At 40.0% G+C, this 25,625-nt stretch overlaps 2 pseudogenes; both read left to right on the top strand.

The window, feature by feature from the left end:
* Positions 1-11,779: 11,779 nt before the first annotated feature.
* On the top strand, positions 11,780-19,147 carry LOC106608705 (uncharacterized; annotated as a pseudogene).
* Positions 19,148-20,624: 1,477 nt separating this feature from the next.
* Positions 20,625-25,625, top strand: part of LOC145879982 (uncharacterized) — a 30,984-nt pseudogene continuing 25,983 nt past the window's right edge.

Genomic DNA, 25,625 nt, shown 5'->3' with positions numbered 1-25,625 from the left:
TAGCCATTTAGACACCGACCAAGTTTAGCCCTGATCAAACTCCGATTTACTATTACAAAAGTTTCATTACCTTTGTTGTCTTCGTCAGAATGCACTCCCAGGTGTGCTACTTCAATAACATATGTTAGTTTGGTCCAAAATAATCCATCGTTATATCCGAATAGCGGCGTTTTGTTCGTGCGTTCCAGACACTATCCGAAATGGTAAAGAAGGGTCGTGCGCATGGCGCAATTCGTGACAAAAAAAATTCTAAATATTCCATTACCGTACTTCGAAGCATGTCAACCGCTGTTTAAAATCAATTTTTATGCCATTTTTCTCGTAGAAAAGCGATAATATTCCGACCGGTAATCTCCTTTTCGGCAAACAGAGGAAAAAAATCACAAAGACGGGGGCGGCCAGGTCACGCGCCTAAGCCCAGAGTACCTTGATCGGCCACTTGAGAAAGGTGATAATGTGTTTCAGCCTGGGGCTGGGATGATGACATTCAGGTTTTTCCCGGGCTCTCAGCGCCTATGGACGACGTAGGAAGTGTCACGTTAGAGCAGAGATCCTTAGTAAAAGATAGAGATGGCAAAGAAGTTCCAGAAATGGTCAGACAGGCCACTTCCTGTAAAGGAATCTCTCAGGTTTTGACCTGCCATTTGAGTTCTGTTATACTCACAGACACCATTCAAACAGTTTTAGAAACTTTAGGGTGTTTTCTATCCATATATAATAAGTATATGCATATTCTAGTTACTGGGTAGGATTAGTAACCAGATTAAATCGGGTACGTTTTTTATCCAGCCGTGAAAATACTGCCCCCTAGCTATAAGAGGTTAAGACATGTAGCTAGCTAGCTAGCTAGGTAAACAATGACCCATAATCACAACTCATGACATTACTACCCTGTACGAATCTGCAGGTAGCTAACCAACCAGGTTCAATTTTAGCTAGCTAACATTAGGCTATAGCTAGCCAAGCAAAAAACTCAGAGCTATGAATAATAAGGTCATACACATAACGTTAGCTAGCAAGCCATCCAGCTAATGTTAGCTAGCTAGCTAACATCAGACTAAAGCTAGCCAAGCAAATGGCTCTTTCTGTCAAAATTAGAAACGTGTAATATCTGAAAACGTAGCAAGCTAGACTATCTTACCCGTATACATCATTCATAGTTGAACGCGTCTCCCGTTGGATGCCATGGTTGCCCTTAGTTTTAAGATGTAATCCAGAGACAGGTGTTTTCTCCATCTCCTTAGCTATCATACTCGCATTCCACTGATTTCAAAACTCTGTCCTCCAGAAAGTGGAAAGCAAAACTTATGCAGGATTAAAAAAAACAAAAGCAGCATTAGAGAGGATTACCTAGACATACTGACCAGCTCAAATAGACAGAAGTGTGCTATATGGCAGACCAATCCAAACTCATCTCTCGGCATGTCGAACCCACTCATTATCTCAGCCAATCATGGCTAGCGGGAAGGTTGCTCTCTTTAACTTTGACTAAACCAACTAGGCTCGTAATTTAACAATTTTATTTGTATTTACAGATGGCATACAAGTTTGTTATTAAGGCACATGAAAGTTCACATGTTGGCGAAGGCATTTCTGCCCCACAAAAAAGTTCACATTCAAACAGCTGTCCTGTGAAGTAGTGACCGCGACATACACCTAGTTTCCTGAAACGGGTCACATATTTAACCTGTTGGGTCTAGGGGGCAGCATTTGCACGTCTGGATAAAAAAAATGTACCCGATTTAATCTGGTTACTAATCCTACCCAGTAACTAGAATATGCATATACTTATTATATATGGATAGAAAACACTCTAAAGTTTCCAAAACTGTTTGAATGGTGTCTGTGAGTATAACAGAACTCATTTGGCAGGCAAAACCCTGAGACATTTTCTGACAGGAAGTGGATACCTGATGTGTTGTATTGACTTTAAACCTATCCCATTGAAAAACACAGGGGTTTAGGAATATTTTGGCACTTCCTATTGCTTCCACTAGATGTCACCAGCCTTTACAAAGTGTTTTGAGTCTTCTGGAGGGAGATCTGACCGAACAAGAGCCATGGAACGATGATGGCCCATTAGACACCTTGCGCGCGAGTTGATGTTGGGTACCCTCGTTCCAATACGTTATAAAAGAGTATGCATTCGTCCACCTTGAATATTATTCATGTTCTGGTTAAAAAAGGCCCTAATGATTTATGCTATACAACGTTTGACATGTTTGAACGAACGGAAATATATTTTTTCCCCTCGTTCATGACGAGAAGTCCGGCTGGCTTACATCATGTGCTAACGAGACGGAGATTTTTGGACATAAATGATGAGCTTTTTTGAACAAAACTACATTCGTTATGGACCTGTGATACCTGGAAGTGACATCTGATGAAGAGAATCAAAGGTAATGGATTATTTACATAGTATTTTCGATTTTAGATCTCCCCAACATGACGTCTAGTCTGTATCGCAACGCGTATTTTTCTGGGCGCAGTGCTCAGATTATTGCAAAGTGTGATTTCCCAGTAAGGTTATTTTTAAATCTGGCAAGTTGATTGCGTTCAAAAGATGTAAATCTATAATTCTTTAAATGACAATATAATATTTTACCAATGTTTTCTAATTTTAATTATTTAATTTGTGACGCTGACTTGACTGCCGGTTATTGGAGGGAAACGATTTCCTCAACATCAATGCCATAGTAAAACGCTGTTTTTGGATATAAATATGAACTTGATAGAACTAAAAATGCATGCATTGTCTAACATAATGTCCTAGGAGTGTCATCTGATGGAGATTGTAAAAGGTTAGTGCATCATTTTAGCTGGTTTTATGGTTTTGGTGACCCTGTCTTTGACTTGACAAAACATTACACACAACTCTTGTAAATGTACTGTCCTAACATACTCTAAATTTATGCTTTCGCCGTAAAACCTTTTTGAAATCGTAAAACGTGGTTAGATTAAGGAGATGTTTATCTTTCAAAGGGTGTAAAATAGTTGTATGTTTGAAAAATTTGAATTTTGACATTTATTTGGATTCAAATTTGCCGCTCTTGAAATGCACCTGCTGTTGATGGAGTGCACCACGGGTGGCACGCTAGCGTCCCACCTAGCCCATAGAGGCTAGGTTACTAAACATTCCTTAAGCCAAAATAGTGGGAGTGTCAAAATAACCTTATACCAATTTCTTATAAACCTATCTTCGCCCCATTTTTAACACTTAATTCTCCATGAGAGTAATGTATATAAAAAACTACTACTGGTCAAAAGATAAGACAACATTTCAAATAACATAATCAAATTAAAATCACTACCCTGAAAAACTCCCCAAAGAAAAATGATTGTACCCTTATGGTCATAGGAAAATAGACTTAAGGAAGCATATCCTTAGTCAAAGGCAATGCTCTTTCTTTCTTCTCATTGGTTCAAATTACAAATATGTCTAAGAACTTTAAACTCCATCATAATTATCAATTACACAAATTACCTTAAAATCAGTATTATAAATGACCTTAAATTCATTATCCAAATGGCTTTCCAATGAGGCTGATCAAACCACAATGGAAAGTCATGATAGAGGTCATAGGTCATACAAACCCTTCAAAGAAGTGTTTCTTACTATATTAGACAAATTAAAGAAAAACCGTCAAACATTTCCTACATGTTGTATCCCAGGTTCCTAGAACAGTCCTTTATCAAAAGAATTCACATGTTTAATTAAAACTCAGGAAATAAAAACTTCTAAAATGCCATGTGCGTGCCCCTTTAAGATACCTTGGCACTTAAGACAAATGGAAATCTCACCAAACCCAAAGGAAATAGAACACACAAATCAAAACACAGTATTTTGAAAGCACCAACAAATAGTAATACACTATTTGTGTGTGTGGGTATTTGCAAACCCTAAGGTAAAAACAAACAGAAACTTGCCAGGCCTTTTCAATTTGGTAGTTTATGGCCTCCATCTAACTCACTCTCCCCAAGATTATAGCCCCAGGAAACATTCCAAAGAGAGACAATGAAACCCCCATTTTCCCAGAAAAAAAAACACAAACACTTCGTCAGCATTCATTATACTACACCGATTCAGAAACCCAAAAGTTAACTACAAACAAAACCTAATAATAATGATAATTCCACTGTACTCCCTCAAATCATTCGTTTTAAACTTCCTCAATGTTTATATGTACTTAATTGAACATGCGCTACCGTTAGATACAATTATCCTGGTATCATTCCTCGACCCATGTCCAACAAATATGTAATAGCTTTTTCTCCTTAGATTGTTCCTGTTACCCCACTAAATGCAACACATTTTGTTTTCTGTCACAAATGTAGTACATTTCTCAGCGTAAGGAATCAGTGATATTTATCCCAGGCTTTTAATAGAAATGTAGGCGTGTTCTCCTATGCCTCCTTAATAAACATACATGCTTTAGATGACTTCCATCCTTTCCGGAAGAAAGAATCCTGTTGTTTAACAAATCTAAAACCTTTAAAAAGTTGGTGCTGTCTCATCTCCATATCTCTCTACTCTCGCTCTCGCTGTCTCTGTCTATCTTGCTCTCTCTGTCTCTCTCTGGAATTTAGGAATAATTACTATTGTGACTTTTGATAAGTTATTAGGTCTCACACGTGAGCGAATTATCGTTTTTGTGACTCTCGACTGATTAATATATCTATCTCTACTTTTAATAGTCTCAGACTACTTCCCATATACAATAGACTATTTAGGTCTCACACGTATACGAGTTACCGCTTCTTATGACTTTTGACTGGTTAATAAACCTCTCTCACACGCACATAATTTTTCCCCTGCTGATATCCTTCTTGAAACTTTCTCTCTCTCTTTCTATGCATCTGTTTAATCATAGACTCTAACACAACACATTTCAGATGATACACACCACGAAACGATTCAATCAGAACACATTTCAGATGACACACACCATGAAACGATTCAATCAGAACACATTTTCGGATGATACACACCATGAAACGATTCAGTCAGAACACATTTTCGGATGATACTCCCCCTGAAATGATTTAATCTTGTCTATATCGAGACGCCCAACAAAACCATACTTCTTTCTCCTTCACTCCTTCTACTCTCTTACGGGCCTCAGACAGCCACACCCTAGTGGTGTCTAGCCCCTCTACTCGCTACTTCCCTATACTATCTCCGCATGCCTTATGCATTTGCTTTACAATTAGTTCTAGCTTTTCTACATCTAGACGTCCATCAAATTCGTACTTCTTTCTCCATTTTGGGCCCAAATAAATGTTCCTTTTATCCATATATCTCTCATCTCCGGTTAATTCCAGGACCTCCTTTGAGAATTTACCACCTATGTCATTTCCTTGTTATTATGCTTATTCTCACCATCTATTATGCTTATTCTCACCTAATGCTGGCTCCTTGTACTTGCCCATTTTACACAGTAAAAAAAAAAGCCTGACACCATTACATATTATTTCTTAACAACTGTACTTACCCTCATGCATCAAAAACACACAATTTCCAAATATGATGGTGTCATAATCGCATGCAGCACAGTAATACATCCCCACATCTGCCGGTCTGGCATCTGCAATGGTTAGCACAAAACTAGTTCCACTCTTCTCTGCAACTAACTCAGGGTTGATAAACACTCCAACGTTCTATGGGGAGTTTAACCTCTATGGGCTAGGTGGGACGCTAGCGTGCCACCCGTGGTGCACTCCATCAACAGCAGGTGCATTTCAAGAGCGGCAAATTTGAATCCAAATAAATGTCAAAATTCAAATTTTTCAAAAATACAACTATTTTACACCATTTGAAAGATAAACATCTCCTTAATCTAACCACGTTTTACGATTTCAAAAAGGTTTTACGGCGAAAGCATAAATTTAGAGTATGTTAGGACAGTACATTTACAAGAGTTGTGTGTAATGTTTTGTCAAGTCAAAGACAGGGTCACCAAAACCATAAAACCAGCTAAAATGATGCACTAACCTTTTACAATCTCCATCAGATGACACTCCTAGGACATTATGTTAGACAATGCATGCATTTTTAGTTCTATCAAGTTCATATTTATATCCAAAAACAGCGTTTTACTATGGCATTGATGTTGAGGAAATCGTTTCCCTCCAATAACCGGCAGTCAAGTCAGCACCACAAATTAAATAATTAAAATTAGAAAACATTGGTAAAATATTATATTGTCATTTAAAGAATTATAGATTTACATCTCTTGAACGCAATCAACTTGCCAGATTTAAAAATAACCTTACTGGGAAATCACACTTTGCAATAATCTGAGCACTGCGCCCAGAAAAATATGCTTTGCTATACAGACAAACGGCCATGTTGGAGAGATCTAAAATCGAAAATACCTTGTAAATAATCCATTACCTTTGATTCTCTTCATCAGATGTCACTTCCCGGGATCCCAGGTCCATAACGAATGTAGTTTTGTTCAAAAAAGCTCATCATTTATATCCAAAAAGATCCGTGTTGTTAGCACATGATCTAAGCCAGCCGGACTTCTCGTCATGAACGAGGGGAAAAAATATATTTACGTTCGTTCAAACATGTCAAACGTTGTATAGCATAAATCATTAGTGCCTTTTTTAACCAGAGCATGAATAATATTCAAGGTGGACGAATGCATTCTCTTTTATAACGTATTGGAACGAGGGTACCCAACATGAACTCGAGTCTAATCGGCCATCACCGTTCCATGGCTCTTGTTCGGTCAGATCTCACAGTAAAAGACTCAAAACACTTTGTAAAGGCTGGTGACATCTAGTGGAAGCAATAGGAAGTGCCAAAACATTAATCAACCCCTGTGTGTTTCAATGGCATAGGCTTAAAGGTAATTCAACACATCAGGTATCCACTTCCTGTCAGAAAATGTCTCAGGGTTTTGCCTGCCAAATGAGTTCTGTTATACTCACAGACACCATTCAAACAGTTTTAGAAACTTTAGGGTGTTTTCTATCCATATATAATAAGTATATGCATATTCTAGTTACTGGGTAGGATTAGTAACCAGATTAAATCGGGTACGTTTTTTTATCCAGCCGTGAAAATACTGCCCCCTAGCCCCAACAGGTTAACAACCCTCCAGACGAGCTTCAATGCCATTCAACTCTCCTTCCGTGGTCTCCAACTGCTCCTAAACACAAGTAAAACTAAATGCATGCTCTTCAACCGATCGCTGCCTGCACCTGCCCGCCTGTCCAGCATCACTTCTCTGGACGGTTCTAACTTAGAATTTGTGGACAACTACAAATACCTAGGTGTCTGGTTAGACTGTAAACTCTCCTTCCAGACTCACATCAATCATCTCCAATCCAAAGTTAAATCTAGAATTGGCTTCCTATTTTGCAACAAAGCATCCTTCACTCATGCTGCCAAACATACCCTCGTAAAACTGACTATCCTACTAATCCTCGACTTCGGCGATGTCATTTACAAAATAGCCTCCAATACCCTACTCAACAAGCTGGATGCAGTCTATCACAGTGCCATCCGTTTTGTCACCAAAGCCCCATATACTACCCGCCACTGCGACCTGTACGCTCTCGTTGGCTGGCCTTCGCTTCATAATCGTCGCCAAACACATTGGCTCCAGGTCATCTACAAGACCCTGCTAGGTAAAGTCCCCCCTTATCGCCGCTCACTGGTCACCATAGCAGCACCCACCTGTAGCACGCGCTCCAGCAGGTATATCTCTCTGGTCACCCCTAAAGCCAACTCCTCCTTTGGTCGTCTCTCCTTCCAGTTCTCTGCTGCCAATGACTGGAACGAACTACAAAAATCTCTGAAACTGGAAACACTTATCTCCCTCACTAGCTTTAACCTGTTATGGCTAGGGGGCAGTATTTTCACGGACGGATAAAAAACGTACCCGATTTAATCTGATTAGTACTCCTGCCCAGAAACTAGAATATGCATATAATTATTAGCTTTGGATAGAAAACACTCCAACGTTTCTAAAACTGTTTGAATGGTGTCTGTGAGTATAACAGAACTCATTTGGCAGGCCAAAACCTGAGAAGATTCTGTACAGGAAGTACCCTGTCTGACCATTTCCTGGCCTTGTTGATTATCTCTATCCATTACAGGGGATCTCTGCTCTTACGTGACACTTTCTATGGCTCACATGGACTCTCAGAAGGCAGCAAAAAGCTGAATCGTGGCTTTGCAGGCTCTGGTTGAAACAAAGTAGCGCGTTTGGGTAGTGGCTGGTTACAGTACTGTGAGACTCAGGCTCGTGCCCGCGTCGACCGAAAGCTTTGTTTTCTTCCCTCTGTTTAGCTAAATGGAGATTCCCGGTCAGAATATTATCGCTTTTTTACGAGAAAAATGGCATAAAAATGGATTTTAAACAGCGGTTGACATGCTTCGAAGTACGGTAATGGAATATTTAGAAATCTTTTGTCACGAATTGCGCCATGCTTGTAACCCTGATTTACCATTCGGATAGTGTCTTGAACGCACGAAGAAAACGCCGCTATTTGGATATAACGATGGATTATTTTGGACCAAACCAACATTTGTTATTGAAGTAGCAGTCCTGGGAGTGCATACTGACGAAGACAACAAAGGTAATCAAACTTTTGTAATAGTAAATCGGAGTTTGATCAGGGCTAAACTTGGTCGGTGTCTAAATGGCTAGCCGTGATGGCTGGGCTATCTACTGAGAATATTGCAAAATGTGCTTTCACCGAAAAGCTTATTTAAAAATGGACATATCGAGTGCATAGAGGAGTTCTGTATCTATAATTCTTAAAATAATTGTTATGTCTGTTGTGAACGTTTATCGTGAGTAATTTAGTAAATTCACCGGATGTTTGCGGGGGGTATGCTAGTTCTGAACGTCACATGCTAATGTAAAAAAGCTGGTTTTTGATATAAATATGAACTTGATTGAACAAAACATGCATGCATTGTATAACATAATGTCCTAGGCTTGTCATCTGATGAAGATCATCAAAGGTTAGTGCTGCATTTAGCTGTGGTTTTGTTTTTTGTGACATTATATGCTAGCTTGAAAAATGGGTGTCTGATTATTTCTGGCTGGGTACTCTGCTGACATAATGTAATGTTTTGCTTTCGTTGTAAAGCCTTTTTGAAATCGGACAGTGTGGTTAGATTAACGAGAGTCTTGTCTTTAAAATGCTGTAAAATAGTCATATGTTTGAAAAATGGACGTTTTTGGATTTTAGAGGAATTTGTATTTCGCGCCACGCCCATCATTGGATATTGGAGCAGGTGTTCCGCTAGCGGAACGTCTAGATGTAAGAGGTTAAGCACCAGCTATCAGAGCAGCTCCCAGATCACTGCACCTGTACATAGCCCATCTATAATTTAGCCCAAACTACTACCTCTTCCCCCACTGTATTTATTTATTTATTTATTTTTGCTCCTTTGCAGCATATTATTTATACTTTAACTTTGAACTTTCTTCAAACTACAAATCTACCATTCCAGTGTTTTACTTGCTATACTTTATTTACTTTGCCACCATGGCCTTTTTTGCCTTTACCTCCCTTATCTCACATCATTTGCTCACATTGTATATAGTCTTATTTTTTTCTACTGCATCATTGATTGTATGTTGTTTTACTCCATGTGTAGCTCTGTGTTTTTGTATGTTGTCGAACTGCTTTGCTTTATCTTGGCCAGGTCGCAATTGTAAATGAGAACTTGTTCTCAACTTGCCTACCTGGTTAAATAAAGGTGAAATAAAAATAAATTAAATAAATTAAAAAATCTGACACCGCGATTGCATAAAGGAATTCTGTATCTATAATTCTTAAAATAATTGTTATGTTTTTTGTGAACGTTTATCGTGAGTAATTTAGTAAATTCACCGGAGGTTTCGGTGGGTATGCTAGTTCTGAACGTCACATGCTAATGTAAAAAGCTCGTTTTTGATATAAATATGAACTTGATTGAACAAAACATGCATGTATTGTATAACATAATGTCCTAGGAGTGTCATCTGATGAAGATCATCAAAGGTTAGTGCTGCATTTAGCTGTGGTTTAGTTTTTTGTGACATTATATGTTAGCTTGAAAAATGGGTGTGTGATTATTTCTGGCTGGGTACTCTCCTGACATAATCTAATGTTTTGCTTTCGTTGTAAAGCCTTTTTGAAATCGGACAATGTGGTTAGATAAAGGAGAGTCTTGTCTTTAAAATGGTGTAAAATAGTCATATGTTTGAAAAATGGATGTTTTTGGATTTCTGAGGTGTTTGTAATTCGCGCCACGCCCTATCATTGGATATTGGAGCGGTGTTCTGCTAGCGGAACATCTAGATGTAAGAGGTTTTAAGCCATTTAGCCACAACTTTGGAAGTATGCTTGGGGTCGTTGTCCATTTGGAAGACCCATTTGCGACCAAGCTTTAACTTCCTGACTGATGTCTTGAGATGTTACTTCAATATATCCACATAATTTCCATCCTCATGATGCCATCTATTTTGTGAAGTGCACCAGTCCCTCTTGCAGCAAAGTACCTCTACAAATGGTGCTGCCACCCCCATGCTTCACGGTTGGGATGGTGTTATTCAGCTTGCAAGCCTCCCCCTTTTTCCTGCAAACATAACAATGATCATTATGGCCATAAAGTTATATTTTTGTTTCATCAGACCAGAGGACATTTCTCCAAAAAGTATGATCTCTGTCCTCGTGTGCAGTTGCAAAAAAGTCTGGCTTTTTTATGGTTTTTGAGCAGTGGCTTCTTCCTTGCTGAGCGGCCTTTCAGGTTATGTCGATATAGGACTCGTTTTTACAGTGGATATAGATACTTTTGTACCTGTTTCCTCCAGCATCTACACAAGGTCCTTTCCTGCTGACCTGGGATTGATTTGCACATTTCGCACCAAAGTACGTTCATCTCTAGGAGACAGAAAGCATCTCCCTCCTGAGGGGTACGACGGCTGTGTGGTCCCATGGTGTTTATACTTGCGTACTATTGTTTGTACAGATGAACGTGGTACCTTCAGGCGTTTGGAAATTGCTCCCAAGGATGAATCAGACTTGTGGAGGTCTACAATTTTTTCTCTGAGGTCTTGGCTGATATCTTTTGATATTCCCATGTCAAGCAAAGAAGCACTGAGTTTGAAGGTAGGCCTCGAAATCCATCCCTAGGTACACCTCCAATTGCCTCAAATGATGTCAATTAGCCTATCAGAAGCTTCTAAGGCCATGACATCATTTTCTGGAATTTTCCAAGCTGTTTATTAAGAAGTTATATTTCATTTAACTACATTGTACTTTTGAAATCCCTGTATATGTTGCTTCTTTTAGCATTAAGAAATATAAATTTAAACAACATACTGAATAAAATAGACTTGTTCCTTCTCTTGAGTTCTGTACATAATGTATGTCTGTATGAATGTGTGCAGAGGGCTTCTGCAGACCCAACCTACTGATAAATGCTAAACACACCCATGCATGCACCCACACAGCGAGATGTTCACAGGTACCTGCACACTGTGGTCTGTTGTGAGCACAAAACAAGTCCGTCTCTACACTTTGGACAGGCCTGCTGGCCTTTTACACACCTTGTGTCTCTATGTGGTTTTCAGCAGGATGTCTATGTGGTGTCACTGTTTTCTCTCATTCTTTCATTGTTGTTCACAACCATGACAATTAGCATCAAAGTCCACTTATATACTGTATGCCATGTTGCCTGTATCTTGTCCCTTACAAGATCATAGGTTTAATTCATTCAAACTACAATCATTTGTTTACAGAGTTTAAAGTAGAAATTGTATCAATGTACAGCGAAGAGGCCTACCCACGAGGTACACCCCTACTAAATGCTGAACTAGAAGACTACACTTGAGTTAGTACATGAATGACAGGGATAAGACTGACTTTCATTCTGTAGGTGTTTCCCCCATATACCCTCACAGTAATACTCCACCCCTGTTCACCCTACAAATCAGGATATGTTCTATGTATAACAGTCCTCCTATAGGTCATCAGGAGTACTGCCTGTAACTGTTACATGGGTGGGGCTAAATCTATCTTTGGCACACAACTGAGTTTAATAACAAGAGGATTCATGTATATGTATGTGTAATGTATGCTTGAAAATGTACTGCATACTTACCAGATAAGATAATTTTAACCCACTTTAATAAGGGACATTCAAATATTTTATTTTCACACTGCCTCAGACATATTTGATTCAGTTGGTGCCCACATAGCAAACTATACAATGTTTCTAAAAAATATATAATTATCATCTAGACACCACAAGTGTGTATGCTTCACCCACCCTCTCCAAAATATCCTATACAGTAAGCATTGGTTCACTTTGCATGGATTATATGAGCGATTTACACCATGGTTGGCTGAATAAGTTGTTAGCAAAAATGACACATCCAGTTTGACCAATCACCAATAACCCCATAGTTGAAGTGTTGTCTGCATTGGTGGACTTTTTCCACTCAAGACGTAGGTTGTGAAGAGGACATACTTTGATATTTCTCTGCTTAAGGGATATACACTCGGGTTCTTTATTGATGCAATTCATAGATGTATTTTTTGGGGTATATAAAGGACTTGTGTAAGTAACGGATCATGTCTCTGTGTGTATTCTAACTGCTACACAATCCTCGGAAATTCATCTTGTTACAGCCAATGTTGGAGAAACAGTGACTTTACACTGCTTCTATAAAGGCAATCTGGCACTGTACTTTAAGGTGGTACAAGGAAACATTGGGTGACAATCTTCAAATCTTATCAGTCTTTTACAAGTATAACAAGAACGCAACATTTTACCATGAATTTAAGGGTAACACTCGCTTCTCAGTGCAAAGCGGTGAAGAAATGAATCACCTAAAGATCTCAGACATGCAGCTCTCTGATTCAACCACATATTACTGTGGGAACTCTTATGCCAACCAGGTGGAGTTTGGAGGAGTCATTCAACATCTGAATTTATACAGAAAGGAAATAGTAACTAATGCTCTGCAACTATAATCTTGAGGGCTTTTTCCACATTACGTTTTGGATATGATGGGAACAGATTTACTGACTTATAAACCTTTGTGAGGGATCAGCCGGATCAAGTGGTCCGACTGCGCCCTCTCCTGGAGGTGGGCCGCAGTACAGCCACTACTGATGAGCTCACCTGAGATCAATTGACTGATTATTGTTTGTGCTCTCTTAAAATTTGTTTGAGATAGGGGGCAGTATTTTCTCGTCCGGATGAAAAGCGTGCCCAAAGTAAACTGCCTGCTACTCAGGCCCAGAAGCTAGGATAGGCATATATATATTGGTGGATTTGGATAGAAAACACGCTAAAGTTTCTAAAACTGTTAAAATAATGTCTGTGAGTATAACAGAACTTATTTGGCAGGCGAAACCCCGAGGACAAACCATCCAGGATTTTTTGTTGTTGAAGGGACTCTGTTTTCCATTTGGTTTCTATGGGAACCTGGATTTCTGTGGCACTTGGTTGCAGTTCCTATTGCTTCCACGAGATGTCAACAGTCTTTAGAAATTGGTTGACGTTTTTCTTTAGAGAAATGAAGAAGTACGGCTTTTCAGAAAGAGGGTCTAGCCGAGTGGACTATACTGTTTTGATGCGCGCTCCAGGCCACGTGCTTCACTTTTTTTTTTATCCCGTATTGAACACAGTTTATCCCGTCTTAAATTTTATCGATTATTTAAGTTTTAAAATACCTAAAGTTGGATTAGGAAAGTTGTTTGAAATGTTTGGACAGCGTTTACAGGTAACTTATTAGATATTTTGTAGTCATGCTGGGCGAGTTGGAACCGGTGTTTTTCTCAATCAAACACGCCAAATAAATGGACATTTTGGAGATATAATGACGGAATTAATCGAACATAAGGACAATTTGTGATGTTTATGGGACATATTGGAGTGCCAACAGAAGAAGTTCTTCAATGGTAAGGCATGAATTATATCATTATTTCTGAGTTTTGTGTCGCGCCTGGCAGGTTGAAATGTGATTGTCATGTGTTTGTTTGATGGGGTACTGTCCTCAGATAATCGCATGGGTTGCTTTCAACGTAAAGCCTTTTTGTGTATTGCACTTGTGAATGTATGAAAGTTAAATATTTGTAATGATTTTCTTTGAATTTCGTGCTCTGCAGTTTCACTGGATGTTGTCGAAACATTCCGCTAGCGGAACCCCTATCCCAAACCCCTTTTAAGGACCTGACTGAAGGGGAAGAGAGAAAGAGTGATTATGAGTTGGAGACTATGGTGAATTCCTGGACAGTAGGTTTCCTGGTTATAGGGTCGGCTGAAGCTGTTGGAGTGGAGGCCATTACCCTGGCCTTTGTTTGTATGGTCCTGTGGAGAGTTAACCTCTCTAGGGTCGGCGGGACGAAATCGTCCCACCTACGTAACAGCCAGTGGAATCCTGTGGCGCGTTATTCAAATACCTTAGAAATGCTATTACTTCAATTTCTCAAACATATGACTATTTTACACCATTTTAACCTGTTAGGGCTAGGGGGCAGTATTGACACGGCTGGATAAAAAACGTACCCGATTTAATCTGGTTACTACTCCTGCCCAGTAACTAGAATATGCATATAATTTTGGGCTTTGGATAGAAAACACCCTAAAGTTTCTAAAACTGTTTGAATGGTGTCTGTGAGTATAACAGAACTCAAATGGCAGGCCAAAACCTGAGAAGATTCCATGCAGGAAGTGGCCTGTCTGACAAGTTGTTTTTCATCTTGGCTCTTTTTATTGAAGACTGAGGATCTTTGCTCTAACGTGACACTTCCTACGGCTCCCATAGGCTCTCAGAGCCCGGGAAAAAGCTGAACGATATCGAGGCAGCCTCTGACTGAAACACTTTATCGCTTTTGGCAAGTGGCCGATCAGAGTACTATGGGCTTAGGCGCGTGCCCGAGTCGACCGAATGCTTTATTTTCTTTCGTCTGTTTACCTAAACGCAGCTTCCCGGTCGGAATATTATCGCTTTTTTATGAGAAAAATGGCATAAAAATTGATTTTAAACAGCGGTTGACATGCTTCGAAGTACGGTAATGGAATATTTAGAATTTTTTTGTCACGAATTGCGCCATGCTCGTCACCCTTATTTACCCTTTCGGATAATGTCTTGAACGCATGAACAAAACGCCGCTGTTTGGATATAACTATGGATTATTTTGAACCAAACCAACATTTGTTATTGAAGTAGAAGTCCTGGGAGTGCATTCTGACGAAGACAGCAAAGGTAATAACATTTTTGTTATAGTAAATCTGACTTTGGTGAGTGCTAAACTTGCTGGGTGTCTAAATAGCTAGCCCTGTGATGCCAGGCTATCTACTGAGAATATTGCAAAATGTGCTTTCACCGAAAAGCTATTTTAAAATCGGACATATCGAGTGCATAGAGGAGTTCTGTATCTATAATTCTTAAAATAATTGTTATGCTTTTTGTGAACGTTTATCGTGAGTAATTTAGTAAATTCACCGGCAGTGTTCGGTGGGAATGCTAGTCACATGCTAGTCACATGCTAATGTAAAAAGCTGGTTTTTGATATACATATGAACTTGATTGAACAAAACATGCATGTATTGTATAACATAATGTCCTGGGGTTGTCATCAGATGAAGATCATCAAAGGTTAGTGCTGCATTTAGCTGTGGTTTGGGTTTATGTGACATTATATGCTAGCTTGAAAAATGGGTGTCCGATTATTTCTGGCTGGGTACTCTGCTGACATAATCTAATGTTTTGCTTTCGTTGTAAAGCCTTTTTGAAATCGGACAGTGTGGTTAGATTAACGAGAGTATTGTCTTTAAAATGGTGTAAAATAGTCATATGTTTGAAAAATTGAAGTTCTTGCATTTGTGAGGTTTTTATTAACCTGTTGGGTCTAGGGGGCAGCATTTGCACGTCTGGATAAAAAAAATGTACCTGATTTTATCTGGTTACTAATCCTACCCAGTAACTAGAATATGCATATACTTATTATATATGGATAGAAAACACTCGAAAGTTTCCAAAACTGTTTGAATGGTGTCTGTGAGTATAACAGAACTCATTTGGCAGGCAAAACCCTGAGACATTTTCTGACAGGAAGTGGATACCTGATGTGTTGTATTGACTTTAAACCTATCCCATTGAAAAACACAGGGGTTTAGGAATATTTTGGCACTTCCTATTGCTTCCACTAGATGTCACCAGCCTTTACAAAGTGTTTTGAGTCTTCTGGAGGGAGATCTGACCGAACAAGAGCCATGGAACGATGATGGCCCATTAGACACCTTGCGCGCGAGTTCATCTTGGGTACCCTCGTTCCAATACGTTATAAAAGAGTATGCATTCGTCCACCTTGAATATTATTCATGTTCTGGTTAAAAAAGGCCCTAATGATTTATGCTATACAACGTTTGACATGTTTGAACGAACGGAAATATATTTTTTCCCCTCGTTCATGACGAGAAGTCCGGCTGGCTTACATCATGTGCTAACGAGACGGAGATTTTTGGACATAAATGATGAGCTTTTTTGAACAAAACTACATTCGTTATGGACCTGTGATACCTGGAAGTGACATCTGATGAAGAGAATCAAAGGTAATGGATTATTTACATAGTATTTTCGATTTTAGATCTCCCCAACATGACGTCTAGTCTGTATCGCAACGCGTATTTTTCTGGGCGCAGTGCTCAGATTATTGCAAAGTGTGATTTCCCAGTAAGGTTATTTTTAAATCTGGCAAGTTGATTGCGTTCAAGAGATGTAAATCTATAATTCTTTAAATGACAATATAATATTTTACCAATGTTTTCTAATTTTAATTATTTAATTTCTGACGCTGACTTGACTGCCGGTTATTGGAGGGAAACGATTTCCTCAACATCAATGCCATAGTAAAACGCTGTTTTTGGATATAAATATGAACTTGATAGAACTAAAAATGCATGCATTGTCTAACATAATGTCCTAGGAGTGTCATCTGATGGAGATTGTAAAAGGTTAGTGCATCATTTTAGCTGGTTTTATGGTTTTGGTGACCCTGTCTTTGACTTGACAAAACATTACACACAACTCTTGTAAATGTACTGTCCTAACATACTCTAAATTTATGCTTTCGCCGTAAAACCTTTTTGAAATCGTAAAACGTGGTTAGATTAAGGAGATGTTTATCTTTCAAATGGTGTAACATAGTTGTATTTTTGAAAAATTTGAATTTTGACATTTATTTGGATTCAAATTTGCCGCTCTTGAAATGCACCTGCTGTTGATGGAGTGCACCACGGGTGGCACGCTAGCGTCCCACCTAGCCCCAAGAGGTTAACGCGCCACGGGATTACACTGGCTGTTACGTAGGTGGGACGATTTGGTGCCACCTACCCTAGAGAGGTTAAAGACAAGACTCTCGTTAATCTAACCACACTGTCCGATTTCAAAAAGGCTTTACAACGAAAGCAAAACATTAGATTATGTCAGCAGAGTACCCAGCCAGAAATAATCAGACACCCATTTTTCAAGCTAGCATATAATGTCACATAAACCCAAACCACAGCTAAATGCAGCACTAACCTTTGATGATCTTCATCAGATGACACACCTAGGAATATTATCGCTTTTTTTACGAGAAAAATTGAATAAAAATGGATTTTAAACAGCGGTTGACATGCTTCGAAGTACGGTAATGGAATATTTAGAAGTTTTTGGTCACGAATTGCGCCATGCTCGCGACCCTGATTTACCATTTCGGATAGTGTCTGGAACGCACAAACAAAACGCCGCAACAGCGAGATCCGGAGGTGCTAAAGCTTATGGCCGAAGTGGCAATTATTGATGGGAAGAGGCTACAGGATGAGGGTGAGTTACGTTTCCCATATTTTGACATACATCACATCCTATTATATTGGATATGTAGGAGAAGGGAGGGGGAGATCGAACTATTTGTAGTACTGAGGTCATATCAAGACACTGCGCTGCACTTGGCCCACTCCCATGCCTTGGGTAGACATTTAGGACTGGAGAAAAAAGCTGATGGTACTCACCCGGTACTACTGGCCGGGGGTGACCAGAGAGGTAGCCAAATACTATGCTACTGTAGAGAGAGGTGCTGGAGATTAAATGGGCGCTAGGGTATCTGATGTACTACCTCCTGGGGAGAAGTTTCCGTCTGGTCACAGATCACACCCCCTCAAGTGGATGGCGGGACAGAGGAACAACAATAGCCGGATAACAAGGTGGTTCCTAGCACTGCAGCTGTTTAAATTTGAGGTGGTTCCCAAACCCGGAAAACTACACTTTCTCGCCGAGACTGACTGAAGGGGCAGAGACAGAGTGATTATGAGCCGGAGACTATGGCGAATTCCAGGACAGTAGGATTCCCGGTTATAGGGTCGGCTCAAGCTGTTGGAGTGGCGTTTGTTGCCAACTGTTATTTTAATTTATTTTTGGGGTTTTGTTTGGATAGCCATTACCCTGGCCTTTATTTGTTCAGTCCTGGGGAGAGTTGAAAGAACTCCCAATACAGTTGCCTCTTTTATTAAAAAAAGATAATTTTTGGTCACTTGTCTTCGTCTCATTTTGTGCTGTCCCGCCTAGGATTTCGTCAGTGAATAGGTACGGCCTTTCACACTTTCTTGTCAGGATAAGGGTCCAGAAACATGACTGTGCTCCAGCAGCCTCTGTCTGAGTCAGTCCAACCAGGAGACTGACTGAACTGTATAACACACACTGAGACCAGTGTAGGAGAACAGTGTCTACTGGTTCAGACATGGCTCAGGAGAGTAGCATCCAGGAATCATTTACACCCATGGAGACAGGAGTGATCCGTGTGAGAAGATACCTGATGCTGGGTCTCATACACAGAGCTGTGTCTACAACCTCCCCAAGAGGAACCTCAGCCTCTATGATGCTGGGACTTACTACTGTGCTGTGGCCTCATGTGGGGAGATACTGTATGGGAACGTGACCAAGCTAGACATTCAAGGTAGGTGATATGGCTTGCATCTTTTTAAATATTTTACTAATCTATTGTGTAGAACACTTACGTGATATTCTGAGTGTCCTCTATCAATGTTTGAATGTCCACAGGCCATAAGGCAGACCTTCTTCTCTTGGTGTACTTCCTGGGTGTAGGATTGACTTTCTTGTTAATAACCTCTTACATCTAGACGTTCCGCTAGCGGAACACCTGCTCCAATATCCAATGATAGGTGTGGCGCGAATTACAAATTCCTCAAAAATACAAAAACTTAAATTTTTCAAACATATGACTATTTCACAGCATTTTAAAGACAAGACTCTCCTTTATCTAACCACACTGTCCGATTTCAAAAAGGCTTTACAGCGAAAGCAAAACATTAGATTATGTCAGCAGAGTACCAAGCCAGAAATAATCAGACACCCATTTTTCAAGCTAGCATATAATGTCACAAAAACCCAGAAGACAGCTAAATGCAGCACTAACCTTTGATGATCTTCATCAGATGACACACCTAGGACATTATGTTATACAATACATGCATGTTTTGTTCAATCAAGTTCATATTTATATCAAAAACCAGCTTTTTACATTAGCATGTGACGTTCAGAACTAGCATACATAACATAACTTCCGGAGGAATTTGCTAACAATTTACTAAATTACTCACGATAAAACGTTCACAAAAAGCATAACAATTATTTTAAGAATTATAGATACAGAACTCCTCTATGCACTCGATATGTCCGATTTTAAAATAGCTTTTTGGTGAAAGCACATTTTGCAATATTCTAAGTACATAGCCCAGCCATCACGGGCTAGCTATTTAGACACCCGGCAAGTTTAGCACTCACCAATATCACATTTACTATTATAAAAGTTTGATTACCTTTTGTTGTCTTCGTCAGAATGCACTCCCAGGACTGCCACTTCAATAACAAATGTTGGGTTGGACCAAAATAATCCATCGTTATATCCGAATAGCGACGTTTTGTTCGTGCATTCGAGAAACTATCCGAAATGGTAAAGAAGGGTCGCGCGTGACAATTCGTGACAAAAAAATTCTAAATATTCCATTACCGTACTTCGAAGCATGTCAACCGCTGTTTAAAATCAATTTTTATGCCATTTTTCTTGTAGAAAAGCGATAATATTCCGACCGGGAATCTCCTTTTCGGCAAACAGAGGGAAAAAAATCACAAAGACGGGGGCGGCCAGGTCACGCGCCTAAGCCCACAGTCCCTTGATTGGCCACTTGAGAAAGGCGATAATGTGTTTCAGCCTGGGGCTGGGATGACGACATTCAGGTTTTTCCCGGGCTCTGAGTGCCTATGGACGACGTAGGAAGTGTCACGTTAGAGCAGAGATCCTTAGTAAAAGATAGAGATGGCAAAGAAGTTCCAGAAATGGTCAGACAGGCCACTTCCTGTAAAGGAATCTCTCAGGTTTTGACCTGCCATTTGAGTTCTGTTATACTCACAGACACCATTCAAACAGTTTTAGAAACTTTAGGGTGTTTTCAATCCATATATAATAAGTATATGCAAATTCTAGTTACTGGGTAGGATTAGTAACCAGATTAATTCGGGTACGTTTTTTATCCAGCCGTGAAAATACTGCCCCCTAGCCATAAGAGGTTAATCCTGGTCATTGTCCTTGCTTGCATCATGTACAAGATGAATCAGAGAAAGTGTCTGCAGTGCAGAGGTAAGAGACACCCACTCAAAGTTTCACTGGAAGACCTGTACAATATAAAGAAGATGAATCAGAGAAGTTGCTCTTCTTTAATATCACCATCTACAGATCTATCTGCAGTGGAAGAATGAGTTATATTTTTATCATTGGTGTATTTCTTTTCAGGATCAGTCTCTCTGACATGTCGAGCAGTCTCTTCTACAGATGCAGGGGTAAGTAGAATTCCTGAAATGTTGTATTTAAGGAATTGGTGAGTGCTACGGGTCGGTAGTCATTTGGGCAGGTTAACTTGGTATTCTTGGGCACAGGGACTATGGTGTTCTGCTTGAAACATGTATTAGAATCGGCCAGGGACAGGTTGAAAATGTCAATGAAAGGTGTGTGTGTGTGATTTATTTATATATTTATTTCAATGTGAATTTGGTCAGGTTGTCAAAGTTACACATTGCAGCTTTAATTTGTAGTGCTAAACCGTTTTTTTTTTTCTCTTATCACGCCGCTAGCTCCCTCAAACACACAGCAACCTATTTACAGTTACTCTGTGGTCTGTGATGAACACAAGATGAGAATGTATCTTCACTTTGTTAGGGCTTGTTGGCTTTGTACACATAACCCTCTGCTCTCTTTCTTTCTCTCTGCTCTTTCTCTCTCTCTCCTCTCTCGCGCTCACTCTCACTTTCTCTCTTTTTGTTTCTTTCTTTCTGTGGTTTTCAGCCGGATGTCTCAGAACTCTTAGCTCTCTCATACTGTAGGCTATACTAGTTGCTCTTCAAGTTGACCATTTTAACAACCGTAAACCAACTCTTTTGATAAGGCAGCTCATCTAAACATAGTCGACTGAAATCTGTGAAACACTGAGCTATTTATTAGGTTATTTCAACTAGATCTATAGTTCTTAGTCAAACACAACACAGTTTTAACAGTGAAGTATTATATAGGCCTAGAGGAATCTGCCTCCTCAATAACAACATCATGGGGAGGGATTCTATCCATCCAATCCAAATGAGTGTAAATCCTGAATTAGAGATTTTTTTGCATTTATGTTTTTTAGTGAGGGGAAGTGACTGTGTGGTGATAGAAGCCCTGGTGGATGACAGTGTCATTGCATGCATGCCACCATCAAGTTCACAACTGATTCTCTTGATGTTGACCACAGTAGCTGTAGTGATAAAGAATAAGGGATGCAAGCTCAGGGCGGCAGGGTAGCCTAGTGGTTAGAGCATTGGACAAGTAACCGACAGGTTGCAAGTTCAAATCCCCGAGCTGACAAGGTACAAATCTGTTGTTCTGCCCCTGAACAAGGCAGTTAACCCACTGTTCCTAGGCTGTCATTGAAATTAAGAATTTGTTCTTAACTGACTTGCCTAGTTAAATAAAGGTCAAATAAAAAAACTTGAATAATTATTACTAAATCTATAAGAATATAATACAATCTTTGTCTAATTTTGTCCAGCCTGTGACTCTGAACAATGTGAACAAGATTGTTCTTCCACAATATGGTGTCAACAAAAATGATACGTCCAGTTCGACCAATCACCTGTAACTCCATTGTTGAAGAGTTGTCTGCATAGGTAGACTTCTTATACGAAAAACAGGTTGTGAGGAGGACGACACTGTGTCTGATAATTCCACTTCTTGTAGAGATGGTAAAGTCCAACTTTTATATTTCTCTGCTTATGAGATGTCCGCTCTTGATTTGGATGCTTGAGATATCACATGTAATACTCTACAGACACTTTGAATATTCTAAGTTGTATTTGGGGTATGTAACAGCAAATATACTGTATTGTTCATGTTCCTTAATAGATGTAGTAGCTGGTACTGAATCCTCATCCATACTTCAGGACAGTGGTTTCATATCAGCCAACGTTGGAGACACAGTGATTGTGCACTGCTTCCATGAAGGCCACATGGACATGCATTTCTCCTGGTACAAGCTTCAACTCTTCTCAACTGTCTATAAGTTTGACAGGAACGCAACATTTTACCATGAGTTTAAGGATAACCCTCGATTCTCAGTGGAAAATGACCCAAAAAAAGAATCACCTGAGGATCTCAGACATGCAGCTCTCTGATTCAGGCACATACTTCTGTGGAAGCGCTTATGACAAGGTGGAGTTTGGAGAAAGAGCCATTCTCATAGTAAAAGGTACGTTTTTGTAAAACTGAATTTACAGATATAAGGTGTAAATGAGGTAATATCTTAATCAGATGAGATGTTTATTTAACAAATGTTGAGTTTGAACACTTTCTACAGTAATAGAGATTCGATGCTTTTATCGATTTTGTCAGGATAAGGGTCCAGAAACATGTCTGTACTCCAGCAGCCTGTGCCCCGGGATTTCCGCCCCTGCTGAGAGGCCGTGTCATTTCAAACATATTGGGACCTTGTGTAGAGGAGTGGCCAGTAAGAATCACATCTCTTACTGTGGTGACAGGAAGGAGCAACTCAGTGTTGAGTGAGACCTGCTGAGGTGAAAATGACTTGGCCTCTCATAGACTATCACTGGGGGATGGAATGGCCTTTGTATGTTACACTCTGAAGGAGAGTCTCTCTCTTTTCTCTCTCTTTTTGAAGTGCCATAAAATAAATTAATGCTTAGCACCTATGCGTTTATATTTACTATCAATTTACTTATTGTTTCCTCTTTTTCAGTAATGATTAGTCTTGTCCCAGGAATAGCATGTTTCACCAGAGTTATGTGCCTGCCAACAGATGCTATGGATGGTGAAGCACTTGGCGTGTTGGGGCTGAGGGACACCAACAGTAACTTTCCACTGTGCGTCATTCTCTCCCTATTGAAAATGAGCAACCTGGGCCACATCAAGTCTGGCATTCAGCTCTCACCACACCACTCAGTGCATCAAAACCACACACTCGCTTCTCACACCTCTCTTCATCTGTTCATCTGGTTGAAACACCAGACCCCTGCAGCTCAATAAGATTAGTGGGTAAAGAAAACAAACAAGGCCATTTTCATTCTCAAGCATTCAACAAGTGTACAAAGCCCACCTCTGACCCATGAACTCAATACATAATGATCTTCAGTTCAAAATGCTATGTATTAATGAATACAATAGGTGCATAGACAGGGATTTGGGGAAAGCGTATACAAAAAACGTACATGCAATATGCTAGGAAGACATATTCCCCTCTATTGACTTTGTCCTTTGCTTTACCTATTTATTTGTGTTGTAGAGGAGGATGCAAATGAAGCAGAGGAGAACTCCAGTTCTTATGATGGAGATAAGGACCAGGATTCTCATCTGGGCAGCAAAGTCACCACCCTCAAAGTCCAGCGTGGTTCAGTTCCCAAACAGTATCTCCCCACATGAGGTCACTGCCTAGTAGTGACCAGAGGGGCTGAGGTTCCTCTTGGGGAGGTTGTAGACACAGCTCTGTGTAGGAGACCCAGCCTCAGAGCTCTTCTCACACTGATCACTCCTGTCTCCATGGGGGTAAATGATTCCTGGACGGGATTCTCTTGAGCCATGTCTGAACCAATAGGCACTGTGTTCTCCTGCACAGGTTTCAGTGTGTATTGTACAGTTCAGAGTCTCCTGGCTGGACTGACTCATACACAGCTTGCTGAACAACATGCTGGGTCCTGGTATCTGCACTGTTCATTGCACATACAAACAGAAAGGTTCTTCATAAAAAAACATCTAAATATTCATTATAATTTTATCATTAACAAAGATTCTGACAAGGCCACATAATTGAACTTTTGAAATACACTCATGAATCAGAAATATGCCATTCCCATAAGTCGTGGTGTCATAATCGCGTTCACCACAGTAATATATCCCCACGTCTGACACCATGGCATCTGAAATGGTCCTCACAAAACAGTTCCTGCTCCTCCCCGCAGCAAACCGAGGTTATTAAACTCCCAATAGAACGTAACTGTGTTGGAGGAAGCATAAAGACTTAGCATTAACATTGGAGCTTGTTCAACCGTGAGCTTGTACCAGTAGCTGTAGGTGGCAAGTGCTGCAGAAAAGAAGGGACCAACAGAGAAGGATGAGGAAAAGAGTGGGTGGAATGTACAGTAGGTTAACTTCATATGCCTCAGATGTGGTCTTCAGAACAGTCTTAGAAGGAGGCTAAATGTCACAGCCACAGGTCTGCTCATGGCTTTTGAACAAGAAATGGACTCTTGGGAGTTAAATGGATTTGACGTGGGGAGAGTCATTGTGGGAGGTTTTGAAAACAGAAATAGGACATGTTCTGTACTGTGAAGGTATTCTGAATATGTGCTTCATATTCTCACATAGGCAGGAGGCCTATATATTTTCATATGTGTGTTCTCCTGTAGCTTACATTGATGTCTCTAATTTGAAGTTATATTCCAATATTTTTAAATTTCTTCTACTGCTACATTGATGTCTTGAAAATTATATGAAATTCGGGTCTTGCAAGCCCGCAGTGGCCAGCTGAGTATGTGGGCATATTCATATGGCGGGTGTTCTGCAGTGTCGTCTAAAAATGTTGTTTTACATTGATGTCTAGATGTAAAATTAGGCTATAAGAAATTTGGACTTGTGTAAGCCCGTAGTTATACTCAAGTATGTGTGCATACTGCAGTGACGTCTAAAACGTTTTGAAATAATCAGCACCTTTGAGAGTGCTGTCCGTTTCACCACCATAGATAGTAGGCTACTTTGCTGCTACGTTCTGTTTGACACTTTTTTTTCTCAATGTGTTTCGGTACTTCAGAGCTCCCCTGATAACCCTCCCTTCTCACGCTTACTATGTGTTCCGGGACCTCCCTATTTACTACTCAAGCACTGGGCATTGTCATGCTGAAACAGAAAAGGGCCTTCCCCAAACTGTTGAAACAAAATTGGAAGCATCGAATCGTCTAGCATTTCATTGTATGCTGTAGTGTTAAGATTTCCTTTCACTGAAACTAACGGGCCTAGCCCGAACCATGGAAACCCAGATGCGTCCTTCGGGTTGCCAGATGGTG

This window comes from Salmo salar, chromosome 07, assembly GCF_965601325.2.
Source record: "Salmo salar chromosome 07, fSalSal1, whole genome shotgun sequence".
NCBI lineage: Eukaryota > Metazoa > Chordata > Actinopteri > Salmoniformes > Salmonidae > Salmo > Salmo salar.
The sequence above is the reverse complement of the archived record's forward strand: the minus strand, read 5'-3'. Positions and strand labels throughout refer to the sequence as shown.